General features: G+C 36.4%; 1 protein-coding gene across 11 annotated transcripts in view; it reads right to left on the bottom strand.

The window, feature by feature from the left end:
* The window catches only part of nuf (rab11 family-interacting protein nuf), a 346,264-nt gene that overhangs the window by 99,092 nt on the left and 229,636 nt on the right, over positions 1–17,536 (bottom strand). The window contains exon 1 of one of the 11 annotated variants that reach the window (XM_065223414.1): positions 10,683–10,904. The exons of the other annotated variants lie outside the window; for them this stretch is intronic. The gene's annotated coding sequence lies outside the window, so the exon portion shown is untranslated. Of the gene's footprint in view, positions 1–10,682; positions 10,905–17,536 lie in introns of those variants that run through there. 11 annotated transcript variants of the gene reach the window in all.

Genomic DNA, 17,536 nt, shown 5'->3' on the forward strand with positions numbered 1-17,536 from the left:
CAAAACGATAAAATAATTAACTTCGAATTTGGAGTCTGACTTTCATTGGTACACCGGCAGTGTTGGCAGAAAAAGAGATTGATCTTTGAACAGCTATAACTTTTTTTTAGGGGCATTCTAGTACAATGCATTTTTTAGCAAAGTTGTTAGGCACTTCCTGGGCTATACTTTGACGTATTTAGATGTGTGGTTCGTGCAAATTTCAAATGCAGTGCGGAAAGCCGGGTTACAACCAATCGTCCCCAAATTTTGCACAGTTGTTTGGGACGCCAATGGAACCAAAAAAACATTGTTCTGAAAAAATGATCATGATGACACATCCTAATTAGATATAGAAGTGACGGAGCCGACATTTCCCCTATATGAAATTGTACGGAAAAGTCTTTCAGCTACCATTTTACAACACTACACTGCAATCTGAAACTTCCTGGATGACTAAAGCGTCTCACAAGACAAAAACTTCAATCAAAAAATTAATTTAAGTCTAACTATAAAAGTAGATACCGATGATGCAACTGTCGATCATTAGATTTCACCTTGGGATCAATCGTGAAACAATGCCATCGGCAGTCACTGATTTTATATGATCGACTTTGATTCCGCTTGTTTGTTCATTTGAAGGGGAATTCATAATAAGCATTCATCATCGGTTAAGCTAACTGATCTCATACAATTTGGTACAGCGAATGTTCTTCGATTGTCTTTCTGTTGGTACAACTAGAGGAACGAAGCTTATAACTGCTCGAAATAAAAATCTCCCTATACTATTTAATTCATTTTGCCTACTTAAAACAAACTTAAATAGACTTGAACGGCAAACCTAAGACATCACGTCCCATGCAATACTTCCTAAACCTCAGATGACACACTTCCAAAGCTCTACATTTGACCCACTTTGAATCTATCCACTATCCATCAACCCGAATTAAAAAAACTCAAATGTCTTATGACTACACCTCCTAAGTCCGACTCCAAACTAGAAATTCATCGGACCGAATTAATCTCAGCCCCCACCAAAATCTTCACATCAACTCGTCTCAACTGCCTGCATAACGGATAAATTCACTCAAATTAGCCATCAACTTGACACCCGACGCCACTTCTTCCAACCCAGTCAACTTTGGTAACAAACCGAGCCAAAAGACCTCACACCTGTCTCAAAACAAAAATTCATCCAAGTTCCTTCCTCGAAGGTAGAAGAAAAGTTCCGTTAAGACTTACATTCGCGTTACAGCGGAAAACAGTAAACTTGACTAAACCTTACCGCGGATTGGCTGGTTGGGCTGCTGCGTGATGTTATGCTATAGGTGGGCGTGCAGTTGTTGGTCTTACAGTAAAATCGCATGTTTTATCAAAAGACTTGGGCGCGCGAGCGAGGGAAGAGCCCACAAGGTACTTTATATGATAATTTGCTCCCAATGAAACGTGCATTCAACCCACCAACATCAGCACAATCAGTATGCTTCACTGGTGCACTAGCAGCAGCAGCAGCAAGGAAAGAATTTTTCGCCTCGTTTGCACCAATATTCCGGTTTCGGAGCCTAAGATTTTTCCTCTTGGATCGGAAAAATCATTCAAACGTTACCCCATAATGCAACAGCAGCAAGCGACGGCAGTGGCGGCGGGAAGTTCGGATCAGACTTGTCGAGGCTGATCGGGCCGTGCTATTGGAGCTGTGTGCCGGTTATGAATTATGACGACCCGCGAGACGATGGTGATGCGGTGTGCGCTCGGCAATGCAGATATGTTAGAGTGAATTATGCAATCCATGGCTGAAGCAATCGCTCGGAAGTATTTGCATACAAGTACGGATCGGAGAGAAAGAGGGGAATGATCTTGAAGTGATTAACGCACGTCTGTGGTGGGGTAGATGGTAGAATCGATCCAAGTTATAACCGTCCCCTGCCTGCGCTACTGGTGTTATGGAACGCCACGGCGGTTGGTGAAAATGGTTTTCGAGATCGGTTAGATCCACTGAGCGATACCGCAGGAAATTATTCAATTGCAATAATTCAATTCCGTGATAAAGACTGATTACATTTTATGTATTTACCATTCGCGTGAAATTCAATAATATGTTCAGATTTAATTCTTCATTAAATATCTGTTAAATAAGTTTAAAAATCTAAAAAATGCAAAAGACCTTCCATCTGGAGATGTTAGGAAGATAGCATGCGATAGAATATCAAGCCACTCAATTGAATTGCTCAAAACTCACGGCATTTATGTTATTTCCGTCGAATCGGTATTGCTTTCAGAAAAAAATGTACTGGTAAGTATGGTCTTCATGATGGTGGAAAATACCATTTGTTCTGAATTTCGTTATGTGGAGTCGCTTGTCTGTATATGCATTAAGATGTAGATGTTTGCTCGTGGTTTCACTCCTCTGATTAAAACAACGAGCAAACAGTAAATCTGAGTAGCTATGCAGTAATTGAATTCACATTCACTACCCGTGTTTTTTTAGTTAGGAGAGGGGAGCGAAGCGACGGGCAAGCGATAATAATGAGCTTTAGAATCTTCCTTAGAAGCTTTTTCTGAAAGCCTCTTTTGGAATCTACTTAAGAAGCTTTTTTTTTCGAATCATCATTTAGAATCTTCTTATTCTAGACGCTTCACCGTTGATTGAATTTTAGTCATTTGAGCTCAAATTTAGTCAGAAGAGCGGAGCGATGGGCAAGGGTCTAGAATCTTCTTTAGAAGCTTTTTCTTGAAGTTTATTTTGGAATCTGCTCATTAAGTTTTTTCTTCTTTTAGAAGCATATTCTAGATGCTTGCCCGTTGCTCCACTCCACCGACTAAAAGCACGGGCGGAACAGTAAATCAGAGGACCCGAGCAGGAGAAATAACTTATTAATAACAAATTCAGGTATGAAAATAACATAACTGGCAACCTAAATATGGTATTGACGAGGCTGACATAAGAGGTAAAATACCAAAATAATACCACACATATGTTCTACGAATAACGAACTAATAAATAATTTAGGTATTATAGTAACTGACGGATCGCAATTAAACGGTTTTTTGATGCCTGGATACCATAGTTCTATATTTAAAATGTCTTTTAAAAGCAATCCAAACCGAGAAGGAACAAATATTTCGAAACCTTAAATTGGTATCGAGTAGTCTGATATAAGAAGTGAAATGCCAAAGAATAATACCAAAAAAATGTTCCCACAAGATCATTCCAATGCCAAATTAAGCAAATTAAATACCACAACGATACCACACTGGTATTCTTTTGGTATCCAAACATCAATTTTTGTAATTTAGAAAGTATTTTGCATGCAATTTGTTGGTATTATTCTTTGTTAATTTTCCTCTTATCCCTAGCAGAAGAAAATAACCTATTAATACCAAATTGTTGCATCAAAATAACTGGCAACTGGCAAATATGGTATTGACGAGCTTGACTATCAAAAATAATACCTCAAAAATGTCATGTCATGTACATATGTCAGGCTGATCAATGCCAAATGTTGGTATCAGGATCAGAATTTTTTCCTGTTTACGTTATTTTTTCCTGTTCGGGTACGCAGTAATTAAGCTCTGATATACTGTCCTGCCCGTGTTTTTATTCAGTTAGATGAACAAAGCGGCAAACATATGGAATCCCAAGTAACATTACAAGCTTTATGAAGGTTGTATAGCATTCTACAAGTCTGAAACATGATGTACAGAACCCTCATAAAACCAAAATTGTTACTTGGGATGTGCTTCCAAAAGAAGCTTCTTTTAAAATCTTCTTAAGGACAAGATTCACGGAATCCCTCCACTTCACGTTTTCACTGGCACTAATCTCGTCATCCAGAAGTCCATTTTCCCATTTTTTGATAAACTTTCCTATGAAACATAATCTAGAAAACAAATTCGAATGCTTCCACATTTTTGAAAGTGAGAGGCTTAAGATCTCAGATTTTTATTATTAAGATCTCGTACTAAGAAAACTTGACAAGATGCTAAAATTTAACATAATGTGGAATTTAAAAATTGGAAAAAGAAAATCAAGATTGAAAATTCTGGGACAAGAAAACTTTCCAAAATTTAGGAACCAATAGAAATATTCAAGATGAACTAGGGAAGGTGTTTCAGCAATAGTGGTGTACCTATAGTTGCGGTATGGAGGTTGTGCCGGAATAGTGAGGAGGATCCGTATAAGATTAGTTTTCATCGGTAGCTCTCCTAAATTAAAGCATATTTGCATATTTCAAATTTAAAATATGCCCAAAAGTGACGGAAAATAATTAATTTTCCTTAAGATTTTCACTCCTTTGCACCTATAGTTGCGGTAGTTTTCCTATAATAGTGGAACCCATAAGAAACCAACGCATTCCACTATTATAGGAACCAAAGTTAGCAACTAGCACAACTACTGGAACAGTGTTCCTTTTAATGGAGGACGATCTTTCTAAAATGTTATTTAATTTTATTACAATGTAATATTTTTCTATCAAAATAGAGGTTGAAAGCTATAGATTGACCTATAACAATTGTGTGTATATCGTATATTTATTTTTTTAATTGATAAATTGGCATAGTAGCTCTACTACTGGCTCACCCACCCAACTTGTAAAATATTCACTATGAAAAACAATAAAGAAAATAAAAACAAGATTCTGGGAAAATTTTCAGGAATTGGGAATTTGCTTTTTTTTTTTTGACATACTACATAAACAAATTATACCAGCCGCAGCAAACAGTGTGTCAAAATTTTGAAATATTATCATAATTTTGGGATAAGAGATTCCAAAAAATGTGCATTTTGAAATTTTATTGATTCCTCAGGCTCTGAGAAGTTAGATATTTTTGCAATCTCCTAAATGATAAAAATCGTCAAAAGCCTAGGAGTTGAATATGTTTTCAAGTTTTTGCCTCTAGCCTTGCGTAATATGGACAGCTCCAAAGAACTGATATTTAAAAAAAGGAAGAATCTTATAAATTTATTAAATTTATTTTTTTCTAAACTTTATTGCCAGCTGCATTTACTGTGCCAATCGCCCAAATATAACAAGCATATCTAAACTCCAAAGAACTGCTCAAGTTAAAAAGGGTGTCCGGCAAAAAATCATTCTAATTACATAATTAAAAAAAAAAACAGCTCATGGTTAAAAGAATAATAAATTCTACCAAAACATAAAATTTCTGTTTTGTACAATATACAAGTTTAAAAAATATTCCATCGTCATAATCTCAAAAAAACAAAAGAATTGTGGAAATTCAAAAGAAACAAAAACACCCGTTCTCTAAAATTCTACTTAGCATTGGATTTGCGAATTTAAAATTACTTCGTAACAAGAGTTTTGCAATACTCGGGAATCTAGTAGTGTTCAAAAATTAAAAATCTTTTTTCAAATATTCGATCAAATGGCATTCAGTTAAACTTCATTCGGTCAAATGGCCAAATACCGACGAACACATAGATTTACAGGGTTATTCAGAATAACTGACACCGATTTCACAAATACGCTGTTCTTAATGGGTACCCATGGTTCAAGTATTTTTGCTTTAAAATGTTTTTAAATGTCAGCTTGCATTAATAGTAGGATTTGAAATTTAATTCGTTATCGATTTCAAGCAGCCATGGACGTGAAAATGGAGCATGTGTCATTTAGAATCTGAAATCTCTTCGAAAGAATGAAACATTTATTTTCGGATCATTTTAGAGGTAAAAAGGACGCATGGGAAAATCCGTTCAATATCAGTGCTTAGACACATCCCAAGTAACATTGCAGGTTTTATCGAGGTTTTATAGCATTCTACAAGTCCAAATCATGATCTACAGCACTCTCATAAAACCAAAATTGTTACTTGGGATAGGCAGGACTCCAAAAGTGCTGGAACTAAAACGTGCAAGCCAGCTGTGGTTCATTTTCGTGACACATAAGACTGGTAATTAAAAGTAAAGGGAGAGATATTTGAATTAAAGTATGCTTAGTTGATGGTTATATACTAATGTCAAAAAATCATGCTAGCATTCAATCGTTGTGGCCATTTTAAAAAGTGAAAGGTTATTTTAAAGCTTCTGCTACATACAAACATACTTGATACTACAACTAAAATTCTGCAACTAAAATAAATACTCGAGATACTTACTGGAAAAACAAAATACGGCCTCGGTAATAACTTTCGACATATAGGCCTAGGAAACATTTTTAATATTTTGAACAGTCTTCGGTAAAACTCGAAAACTCAAATCTCATGTGTGAGTTCTATAAGTATTTCCTTCCGAAATTTAGCTGCCCAAAAATCACCGATGAGTTTTTTTCGGTTCAAAATTTCATCCCTAAATATTTTGACGTTACGTTACCTTTGCACTATTTGTTGGAAAACCAACAAAACATTTATGTATATGCCATCAATTGACGTTTGACCGGGTTTTATGAGTCTTGAGATGAGCTGAATGAATTTATGGCGTTGGGAGTGCGTGAAATGCACGAGAATCGCACGCGTGAGATTTGTTTGTAAATTTGCACGTGAGTTTATTCGCTCAGTAGTGCTCAATGAATGTGATTTGAGAATGATTTTCCGGAAACTGATTTTGGAACCTTGAAATACTCGAAGAAATGCATAACGGGTGTTCAATAAAAAATGAGATTTTTTTCAGTCATATAGCTAGTAAAAAAAAAATTCAAAGAATTCAGTATTTTTTATTAAAAACATAATGTTTATTCTTCAAAAAAACGGGGCCCTGGTCAGCCGTACGACGCAACTTAATTTACGCTCTTTACTTTAATTACAGAAAGGAATTGAAATCATTCTCATTTTTTATTGAACACCTGTTAGGATGACTCTTAAAAAATCCTAGCTCTGGATTGATAAGATTTCTCATTCTTTTAAGAGATTAAAATTAAGACTCAAAATTTGAAAGTTTTTGAGAATTCTAAGAACTTGATTTTTAAGCACATCCTTTAAAATATAAACACGGTTTGGCTCATAACTTTGCTTGTGCTCTGCAGCTAAAAAGGGCAATCCCTATTTACTATTTTCATAGATTTTCCGGATAAAACCGAACTTGATAATTCGACAACCAGGCCTCACGGTTATTGAAGTATCAAGTGTGTTATTATTAAAATTAGCGGACAATTCAAAATTATGTGTTGGCAAAATAACTTTCATTATTTATTGATGTTTGGAATCATAGTACTTTTTTTTTATTAAATTGGAACAATGTGGATGTCGAAGGAGTCATTCATATTACGTCTAATAGCATTCAGCCTAATGTCGATCGGGGTTCAGAGCATCGCCACCGAACGATTAGGCTCGCTCTACATCGCTTCTTTTTAGGTGCTTTTCGGTCAGTGAGGGTACGCGAGCCCCAGGTTGAAAATCGATGGTTTAGAGAAATTCGAGCTAATTGTTATCAACGAAAACAAAAAATTAACCCTTCCCCACCATAATTCAAAACTGGGCTACACCCTTGATCACGAACTGTGACAAGGCTCTGATAAACTCAAAGCCAACTGAATTTCCCGGACCCGGTTCCGAAATTTTGACAATTTTTCCAAAAATAAGCAAAGTGGGAATGAAACTGATGAAGACTGCACATTGTAGTAGAAATACGTATCTGTCGTGGATACTAAAATTAATTAAGTGGAATTAAATTGCTGTTTTATTGGAAGTAGAATCAAATTTGTATGCGTAATAATGTCGATTATGCCTAATCTGCCACTCATCGCAAGTCCGTCCCATTTGCATTTCAGTCTAAATTGGGATTATCAATGGAAATTGTAGAATGTAACGCATATTACTGTATAAACACCACGAATCTGTTCAGAAAAAACGGAAACCAACCAAAAAGTTCGAAAAACCAGCATTTGAAATGAAATATTCCGTAAAATATACTTCGAAAATAATTGATTTAAAAATCTCGGTGTTTTATTTAGCAAAACTGAAGCTCAATTTATCTTTAGGGACTTCTGTAGCTGCTGTCTAAATTTCTACAAGTTAATCTAGAAAAAAATATGAAGAATCAGAGAAACAATGCAGTGGAAGGTGGATGGTTGGAACACGAAGATTAGAAAGATTTTGATTTGCTCTAACCTTTTCAATTCAAATTTTGAACACTTTATCGTGTATATAAAATGTTATCAAACTATCATTTCTAATATTTAGTCATAATTCAACTATCCATCCCCTCTCTTGAACAGTGGCTACACACTTATAAGGAAGTATAACATTTGATTGCACAAGCATTCTTTATACTTATATTTACATGCATTTATTAGGCTGTATGGAATTTGAGCCCAATTGTTTCCAGATTTGTCTGGTAATAAGAATTATTCTTGATTTCAATGCTTGGATTTATTTTAAAACCCTTCAATTCAACCAATTTTTCGATAACGCAAGTCTTTTCGATCCTCTGTTCTGAACATAAATTCACTGCGACCAGTAATTTGATCTATTGTAGTATATGCCATGTTCTTAATTTAGTGAATTTCATATTACTCCATCACTATTGAGGAATGATGTAGTATTCGATTTGGTTACAGTTGTCATTCTTGCCTTTATCGCAAGGGATCTATTCAAAATGAAAGGCACCGCTATGTATACCCTTCAAAGAGAGAGAGCACCCTCGAAAGCGCGCGCCCCTTTGACCCTTTGATTTTGATGCTGATAACGAACATCGATCAATAGAGCAGTACATACACTCCACCGACACACACAAACATTCTCATTCGACACAACTAGCGCTACCGAAAGCAGACTAATTACATTTTTCCACCACCAGCACAACATGCTCCTTCCACATATCCAATGTTTGCGTGACTGGCCCATATTGTTGCGGAGGTACTTGAATGTCACAACCGCTGCTGTCTAGCTCTTTCCATTTATTTTGTTTGAATTGAAGTTATTCAATCAAAATAAACTCAGACTTTCAACAGAACCATAAATTTCGATCTAATCTACGATCGAGCAGACAGTACTTTTTACCCCACACTGCATAACTTTTTCTTTATGCAACTGAAAATTGCAGTCTCGAACCGAATCTCGTGCTGCCGAGGAAGCCCATTCTATCACATACGACCCCTCATCTTCCGCGAGAGATCAGATCAACACTTGCGCGAGAGGAACAATTTAGCAAACACAAGCTAGACAACGAAACGCAAATTGAATGTGCACACAGGCAGTTTGTTCTTATCAGCTCGTTTGCTCCATTCGGCGCACACTTTCAAACAGGCCCCAGTAGTGTAGTGGAATTAATATATTTGCCTCTGCATGATGAGCCCGCGCACCATCGGAGTATGAATCGAGAGTGTGCTTACACTCGTTTGTACGAAGAGGCCTTTCGAGAAAATTGTTCACAAGGTTAAAGATGTGTTTAGAGCGCTTTTGAGAGAAGGAGCTAGCTGAATGTGGAGGTCGATTAAAATAATTGGACGTTATGGAGATTTACATGTGAAACGGGGCATGTATATTGGTCGGTATCGTAATGTGATTCAATGTTTAAAATGGGGCTTACGGTAATACATTTTTCGGTGGGAGTTAAAAGAACTGTTCCATGCTATCAGTTATGATTCAGTGGATTACGAAAAAACCGATGACAAGTAGATAAAATAGACACGACGTGTAAATCGCAGAATTTACGTCAGTTTCGAATAGAATACGCGTCACCTTCATTTCATCATTTGGTAACAGTATTCAATTCCCTTCACTCCACTTTAAATTGTATAAATATTCAACGAAGTGTAAATGCTCCGATTTAGCTAAAAGTGTCTACTTCCGCCCAATTGTTTTCATTCAAGAATCATGCTGACACTGACATTTGTCAGTTCTTCTAAAAACAATGCATTTCCCACACTCTCGTCGACATGGTCACAGCCACTTCAAGTTCAAACCTCTTGTATCTTATGTTTGTTTTCGGGGTTGACATTCTCCGCTTTCTGTAGCGCCCTCCATGTCGCCGTTTACGATGTCGATCGTCATCAGTAAGGCAAACCAGATATCCACACAACATCTTCTCCTTATTTGGCACACACACAGATCAATGTCGTTCTGCCTTCGAGTCTGCCTTTAAAAGTTCCGCTCCTAGGTCAAAGGCATTTGCGCATTTCAGCATTATCATGCTTCCACTGAAATTGTGCTCAGCTGATGACCTTCACGATCGTGCTCTTTGCTTCTTTGGTAGTTTCAAAAAAGAAAACTCATTCCTCTTCAATCCGCATATAAAATCACCGGTTATTTTTATTCTGTTAATTTATTGCATTTTCCGGGTATCACATTCCCTCACTATCACTTCATTTAATCCACTCAAAAATCTCGTTATCTTCCTATCTATCAGCGAATATTTTTATCAATTTCATTCGCACACAGACTTCGGCTAAGCTTTCCGGTGCCCAACACCGCCGCAGAGATCTCGGCGATAGATGAAACACAACGGGCCAACTCTGCTACTACTGCTGCTGCCGCTGTTGGTTTATTACTATTTTCCATTATCTTTCCGAAAAACCATCAAATCGTAACACATTGCCCTGCTTTCTGCTTCGAAGCCGAGGAGCGGCTCACTATTTGCTTTCTGCACAGTACCAGACAGTACTCGGTGCGCTACCTTGAAGGAATAATTTTTCGATACACGCGAAATATCTCACATTCACAAATCCCAGTTTCGCGCGATTCTTTCTAATAGCACATACAAAAATAACAATAACCAAACCCCCCTCAAAACCGAAATAATACTGCACCGTGTAAAATCACCCAACAACCCACGTCGATGGGAATGGCAGCAATAATAACAACAACAACGACCACAATTGCCAATTATTGCACACACACACACACACAACACACGAAAACCGCGAAGCGATCCTCCGATCCTAACCGCGGAGGTATAACGGATGCGATTGTTCTGCTTTCAGGGTGCGCGCGTGTACGATACGCGAGAGTCACGATACTACTGGCTGAGTGCGATGTTGGGAGCGAGCCGCGGACCGCGAAACACCACCCCACTACTCTTGAAGGTTCACTGAGTGAGTGGAACTCAGGGAACGAGCAGCTATGCTACTAAGAGTGGAGAGAAATTGAGCGCTTACTGAAGCTGAGGACCTTTCTCTTGAAAGAAAATTATAAATGAAATGAATCGTTGGAGACACGATGGAGCGGTTCCGTGTGGTTCACGTTCGATTGCATTGGAACTGGCGTGAAATAGCAATCGCATTTTCTTCGGGTTAGTGGATTTTAATGAGAACGAGTCGCGCACGGTAGGGTGACTCGGCGATGTGTTACAATTGAAGCGAATTTTATGAACAGCGATGTGTTATGAATCACATTTTACCGAGCCTAGCATTCACTTATTTGCTAAGATCTTTAGACATAAATATGAAATATAGAGTTGGCTTCGACGGCAAAGATTATTTTCAATGATCATCAATATGCAGCCATTCCATAACAAAACGATATAGGGGTTTCTCAGAATTTCGTAAAAATTTGTAGTTTTTTTCCTTGTCGCAAAATATTAGACCCACATTTTTTAACATTAGGGTGGCCCAAAAATCGATTTTCAATCTTGAACACCTCCTATGATTCGAAGATATTTTTTAATCCAGGATCATGAAAATAAAACTAAAATTTTGAAGTTTCAGAATTATTAAATTTTTAAGGATCTTCATTTTCCAGTGTCCAGGATCTCAAATTAATGTCTATGTGTGAATCATCTGGATACCCTTAAAACTCTTCTCCAGGGTGGCCACTCGATTTGAACAATTAAATTCCGGGTTTTTCCCGGGTTCCAAACATATTTTTCCCAGTTTCATATAAACAGCTACATATGGTGAAAAAAGGATGATATCACTTAGAAACAAAATTACGGAATCTTATTTTAAATGTAGAAAACCTGAGAAAACCTCCTCTATTGAAAACCCAAAATAAGTTTTCAGAATTATGAACACTTATCAAGTTTCAAGATTGCAATAAATTATTAAATTATGCTTCATGGTTTAGATAATTTTATGCAGTTCAAAATTTGAAACATTCGGAAAAGTCTCAGAATTTTGAAAATAAATCTCTCAAATGTTAATCAATCAATCAATCAATCAATCAATCAATCTAAGAGAAATTTTGAGGATAGCTGCATGGAACTATGAATAATAATTCTATGATTATCTAATTCTTAAAATGGATCTAACAATTCATCCCAGAATTTCATGTTAGTTTGAAAATAGTTTCAATAGAATTCATTAAAGAATTTTGAGGGAATTTCCAGGAGTTTCCATAAGGATTTTGCACGAAATTTTGAGTGCACTTCCAAAGAAACTATAAGTAGTGCTCTAAGATAATCTGTAGAAATTCCCAGGCGAATACTTAGGAGAGGATCAAGAGAATTCCAATATATTTCCAAAAGATCCTGTTAACGGCACCTTGGGACGAATTCTGATGTGGAATCCAAAAAAAAAAAATGGGAGAGTACATTTCCTAATTGTAAATTTCATATCCAGAGATTTCCGAGAAATATTCCAAGCGAATTCCAAAGAAAATTATGGAATGAAATTAAGCTAATTCTTTAAGAATTCTTGTTTAAATTTATAAGAATGCGAGGATAAATTAAGAGCGAATTTCAAGAGTTTTCTGGAAGGTATTCCTAAAAAGTGTTCTGAATTCCAAGACTGTTACGATGAAAATTTCTATGGAATACCGGACAGAATAATCAGACTATTGAGAGAAATCCTGAAAATAAAGGTATTTCTGGAGATTTTTTGTAATGATCCTAAGCAAAGATATGAGATGAGATGAATTCCTAAGATTCCATGGACAGAAATTCAAGAAAAAGCATTGAAAATCATTCTTCCGATTCTGAGACATCGATTTGAGAACCAATTTCAAGATCCTGGGCTAAGAAAATAGTTTAACATTTTGAAGCTAGACCTTTCAGAAAAATGTAACAGTAAGGTGTGTGAGAAAAATCCTCAATGGACGTGCATTCAGTATCTCAGAAACAGAGAAATCTTCTAAAACGCGTAACATGAACAGTTTTTAAGGTTCTAAAATTATCAAAAATATTCAAAATGCCAGAATCTGGTATACTACTATTTTTATCCAAGATTTCATGTATGTTACCCAGAATTACGGAAAAGAAAAAAATTCCGGGCTTGGAGAAATATGTAAGATTCTAAGAGAAATTCAAGATATCGGACTCAATTTTTCAGTTTTCTCCTGTTGTTTTCGATTCCCGGTTAATTTACTGCTCCCAGGATTCCCCAGTTCTGTGACCACTCTGCTTCACAGGATATCTTTAGAACCTCCTAAAAAATATTTTCAAAATCATAAATTACACTGAGTTTCACTATGAACTCTCTCGTGTATTCCCACTATAATTTGCTCCATTACTCTAGATATTACCTGCGGAACGTTCTTTAAATTCACTATGAAATTCTCTTAAAATCCCTAATAATTCAGAGTTAGTTGGAAATGCTATCTAACATGAAGCTTTAGTGTGATAATTTATTAGCTAGAGAATGGTCTTTAGAAGAGGGTTGGTAGATAGTTCCGTTAGAGTAAGGCAGTATGAAAATTGAATAGAAGTTGAAAATGAGCGAAGGGCCATTAATGCGACAGTTTTTCAAGATAGACGCACATTTTTGCCTAACCCGTACGATGTACGCGGAGATTTAAAGTATGTCTTCAAATCTACAGGTAAAAAGTGTGGGCTCGCCTTTGTTCATTACTGTCTGCGGCTGTGGAATAGTTCCAGCGACGTTTCATCACTACCTAAAACCCCACGTTGCCGAGAGCATTTCCAGTCGATGGTTTGTTATAATGCAATTCTTCTTTACCCAACTATTGTGTTGCTACTCTCGTCATGACCAACGTGGTCATCTCAGAGAGAAAGCAGTAGGGTGGTTGTTGCGTGCTGTACCATCATCAGCATTGTTGACGGCTACTCCCTAATAATTCTCGAATAAGGCCTCCCTTAGCTCAGTCGATAAAGGCGCAGCTTCAAAGCAAGACTACGGTGGAGATAGCTGGATTTTTTTCCCGGATTCCCGGTCCGGTCTAAGTTGAGAACACGCAATAAGCTAATATGCGATAAGCAATGAGCTTGAAATGCAAAGAAGAAGAAGAATTATTACCAAGAAATTTAACAACGGATTCTTCTAGAACATTTTCTTGGAATTCTTCTATGACTTCTTTTCGAGTGGTTCCATACGAAAGGCTCCTACAAATAACTTTTGTATTTATCTTTGAATTCTCTAAATATTTCACCAGGATAACATTGAAATACACCTTGGAATTCATTTGAAACTTTCCTAAGTATCCCCTTGGAATTTCCACACCAGTTTGTTTAAAATATCCTCGGAATTAAATGTTCTTGAAATTCCCTTGAAACTCTCCTTAGAACTTCCTTAAAACTCTTCCCAGAATTTGGAATCATAATAATGTTTCATTGAATTCCATTTCAATTCTCTTACTTTTCTTGGTATTCTTCAAACAACTAAAGCCCGGACCATTTAGAAATGTAACAAACATTTTCGGCTATAGAAGCGCTCCTACTGGACGGATATGTGAACTTATGACGCCTGCGTGTTCGCAATTACATTTATTTATTTTTTTCACTACGCAAATCAAACGCACTTCAAAAAAAAATGCAAGATAATGAGCCGTATCAAAGCAAGCGAAAGTGTTGGGTTTCCTAAGAAACTTCGTAAGGCGTATTGAAAAACTACAATGAAACAATAACGAAAGCTAGGTAAAAACAAGTCAACCATAGGAGTGGTACAGTGAACCGTCAGCAGTGGCGGAATGTCATGAAGACAATTAAGCCCAAAACAAGCACCTCAAACTACGATCAGAAACTTCGGTGCAGTCCACAGCATCGTGTGCAATGACATCCCCGATTAGGCTTCCAGTCAATGTTCGGAAAATCATTCTCGAATCTAATTCATTGAGCTTCCCTGCAAGAATAAACTCGCTTGCGAATCTGGCAAACAAATCTCTCGCTTGAGATTCTCATGCATTTTCACGCAGTCACTCTCATAACACCAAAATATCATTTTAGGTTAGCACTCACAAAAACTGCTCAAACATGAATTTATAGCATGTTGATGAATGTTGTGTTAGTTTCCCATCCACCGATGCAAAAACAAAGTGAATGAATAACTGAAAACTCAGCGGTGATTTTTGCGTAGTTGAATTTTACATGGTAAAACTCATAGGCGAATAAACTCACGCATGAGATTTGAGTTTTTGAATTTTTCTGAACACTGCTTTCAGTCCTGCCAACCCAGCAAACATCTGAATCGGATTCTTAGGCAGGGAAATATGGCCAGAATTCATGCTCGAAACAGGGTGTCTACTCATAATGCTAAATAGAATTCCCTGAATTTTCTACGTTTTTCCAGGACTTCGACGAAAAATTCCCAGGTTATCAATGAATCCTTTATTCAAAATACGTATGTGAAATAGGCTATTCGAATAATTCTGTTAGTTTTGAATCTTGAAAGCTTCATATGGTCCAAAATCTTATATTTTTTTTTCAATTCCGGAATTTTGAACTGAGGACTCATACACGGAAACAAATCCGATTCCATTTTCATGAATAAAAAATCATTAAATGCAAAAACTTGCCATCTCATGAAATAGTAACAATAATTCATGATTTCGTCATGGAAATTCATGATTTCCTAATGCAGTGGAATCAAGACCGCTACAAGCTTTACACATACTTGGCAAACCATGTTCATAAACCACACTACATATGTTTCTCTTATAGCCTTTGTCTTCCATCTTATACAAGTACTGATAGTCTAGTGGTCAAAGTATGGGTTTCATGATCTCAAGGTTCTTGGTTCGAATCCAGTCTGATGCTTTATTTTATTCTTTTTACATTTTTTGGTCAAAAGTTAAGCCCATGAATTTAGCTCATGACTTCAACTCGGATGATTCATGATTTTGGGGAATGTTTGCTGCGTTACGCAAAAGTTGCTCACGATATCATGAATATTATTCATGGTGTATTTTCATAACATGAAAATACGCTGTGTTCATGAAATCATGAGTCATATTTCTCATTCCGGAGATCGGATTTTTCCCGTGTATTTTACAAGACCTGAATATCAAAAAAACAACTCGGCTAATCTTGAAGATCTAATTTTTCTAAATCCAGAATCAAGAGAACCGTTAGAAGCATGAGATTCGAAGTCTCAGAATTTTTTACCTTCTGTGATTTTGAAAACAAATTCCATGTTTGAATCATATTGACACTCTTCGAGTTCTTCACGTGATTTCTTTAGGATTATCTCTAGAATTTCCTTAGAATCACCTAAAAATGTATTAACTATGAATTCCTAAAGATTTTTTCCTGAAATAAACTCTCCTCGGTATCTTCTGAAATACCAATGGAATTGTCACCGGAATTCCCAGTAAATTCCACTCAGAATTCTCTAAGATCAGTCCTGTAAATTCCATGAAATGCTCCTCAGAATTCCCTAGGAACTATTCTTTGATTTCTCTTAAAATGATAACACCATGAAACTCTCCTCGGTATCTACCTAAATTTACCTCAACATCAATTTTTTATGAGAATTTCCTATGAACTTTCCATAGAATTCTTTTGGAATCATCATCAAAATGTTAATTGAATTATTATTAGAAAAACCTTTGGATTCTCTTTCTTCGCTAGAAAATCTACTCACAAGTACTAAGAAGATCTCCTTGCAAATCCCTTAGTCAGAACTCTCTAGAACTTTGAGAATTATGTTGGAAATTTCCTTTGAATTCTACTCAGGATGCTTTTGGGATTATACTCAGAACAACATTTAAATTTTCCTTACGTTTCATTAGGAGTTCAACAGAACTAACTTGAAAGGAATCCTCAAATTTCACTTCGTTTTTTTAACAATTCTTCCCTTGGTATTCTCCTGTGAATCCCTTTGACATTATCGCTAGATTTATTAGGTTGTTCGACTGGAACTGGGAAGATTTAGTTTTTATAGCTTTCTCAGTCTAGAGTAATCCAAGCCGTCAGCTACGCATTGCCCTTAAACAAAAAAAAAAAAACACAAGCTAAGAAACATTTTGGAATGCTCTTATTTTTTTTCAATCTCTGTTCTTGGAAAACATTAAATGTCTGACGTCTTTAATAATTATTTTCATTCCAGATTCTTCAAAATTTCTCCAAGTCTGATTTCAAAGTCATAAAGTGATCAAAAACACCATACAGATTAAAATATTGTGAGCTTTACCATGGAATTCGTCTAAAACGGTCGTTGAGATCGGCTCAAAATTGAGTCGAGTCGACTCAATTTCTATAAAAGTGGATTTACTTATAAGTGAGTTTGATTTTCCGGGCCGTGGAAAACCAGGAAAACTTCTCGAATAAGAGGAAAATCCTTGAAAATTGTACTCAGTCTAATCTACTGATTGAAACTTCTATCCAGTATGGAGCTTTAGGCAGAACTCTCTTGGAATGCAGTCCTACTTTGCATACCCGAAGTATTCTCCTTTGAATCGCCTTAAAATTTCCATACTGAATTATCATTACATTATCCTAATGTTGGAAATAATGCCCAGAGTTCCTTAAAAATTAGCCGCATAGTTAAATTTC

The sequence above is a fragment of the Ochlerotatus camptorhynchus genome, unplaced genomic scaffold (assembly GCF_037179485.1).
Source record: "Ochlerotatus camptorhynchus isolate MF236.1 unplaced genomic scaffold, CSIRO-AGI_Acam_v1.1 ptg000192l, whole genome shotgun sequence".
NCBI classification, from domain to species: Eukaryota; Metazoa; Arthropoda; class Insecta; order Diptera; family Culicidae; genus Ochlerotatus; species Ochlerotatus camptorhynchus.